The 1382-nt window shown below is 38.1% G+C and overlaps 1 long non-coding RNA gene across 1 annotated transcript; it reads right to left on the bottom strand.

The window, feature by feature from the left end:
- Positions 1–386: 386 nt before the first annotated feature.
- LOC147987669 (uncharacterized) lies at positions 387–1083 on the bottom strand. Its single transcript, XR_015615310.1, has 2 exons — positions 888–1083; positions 387–742 (listed from the first exon to the last, which is right to left on the bottom strand). It is a non-coding gene; the product is annotated as an uncharacterized LOC147987669 (long non-coding RNA).
- Positions 1084–1382: the final 299 nt, after the last annotated feature.

Here is a 1382-nt window from a genome sequence, read left to right as displayed (position 1 = left end):
CACTGAAGTGGTAGAATTCATTTCCTTCTGATAATATGTCCTCTGATAATACACCTATGAATCTTTAGGATTTGGCACAATAATATCCCGCAACAACGCGCGGGGTATTATCTAGTTGAATGAAAGTTTGACCCATGGGTCTAGCTTGCTCCATCCTTGAGATCCGCTTTGAAAGGGGGTAGACCTTGGGCTATTTATCTTTGTTAAGTTTGTGTTAGGGTAGGTCATATGAACATGGAAAACCAAAAATGACGTATTTGGGTACCACATCTTTCATCCCTCTCCTCTCTCTAATTGGCAAAATAGTTCGCTATTGGGTACAATAAATATAAATATAAGGAACTATGAGAAGTATCTCTCTCTGTCTTTCTCTGTTTATAAGAGAATGAATGTAATTTGCAAGCTTTCATTTTTGGGCCCAATTCACAAATTTATGAATCTGCACATTGATGACTCACGTTATGCAATGATGATGGGAGATGCTACATATTTCTGTTTAAAATTTATTTATTTTGGACCCGTTTCAATGCACGGGGCCTTTTGTTATATATCTAATAATGGAAAACAACATTCGGCGGCGGTCAATCATAACGATGGACGACATCCACCCCGGGCTTGGCGGTAAGCAAACAGCAGCAATTCTCGGCGTCCACACACTTAAATCTCTTGGGGTAACCCTGTCCAGCGCACCAATCCTTGCACTTGTGATAGGTGCATCCATCTTTAATCCACCCACAGTATTCTACAGAAAAATATTATATGAATTAGCATCTTAAATACAATATGGGTTCATTCAAAGGTTCACTACCGATGCGTGCTATCAACTGCAAACATAGATGCAGGGAAAGTTTTAGGTATATAAACAATAGGAGAAAAAGGATGTTAACCTTTTCGGTCAGCATAACAAGGCAACATCAAAGTGGCCATCACCAACATGAGGGCTGTGAAGCATAAAAGGCTTGCATTTCTCTTACTAATCGCCATCACAAGGTACAATGATAGTTGTGTATTGATATCCTCTCTTCTCTTTACTGATTGATTTGATCTTCTGCGGGCGTTTATATATGAGCAAGCATGACAATTGATCCTTAGTGTTATGGTGGTAATTAATACCATCTGAATATTAGGTTGGAATTAATGGATTGATGGCTGCATATCCTTGAATAAATGTGCATAATTATCGCCTCATTGATTTTATTGTATCAATTAATTCATTCCCTTTTTTGGTCATGAATCATCAGATCTTGACTAAGTATTGGATAGATAGACAGGACGTGGCCAAAATCTTTTTTATGCAACAAATCTTCAGATCTTGACTGGATATTGGATAGATAAACCATGCACGCCAAAAAGGGGAACAAATCAATGCACACCATAAAATA

The sequence above is a fragment of the Triticum urartu genome, chromosome 2A (assembly GCF_056163025.1).
Source record: "Triticum urartu cultivar PI428250 chromosome 2A, HENAU_Tu73, whole genome shotgun sequence".
Taxonomy (NCBI): domain Eukaryota; kingdom Viridiplantae; phylum Streptophyta; class Magnoliopsida; order Poales; family Poaceae; genus Triticum; species Triticum urartu.
This window is presented reverse-complemented; position numbering and strand designations above follow the sequence as displayed.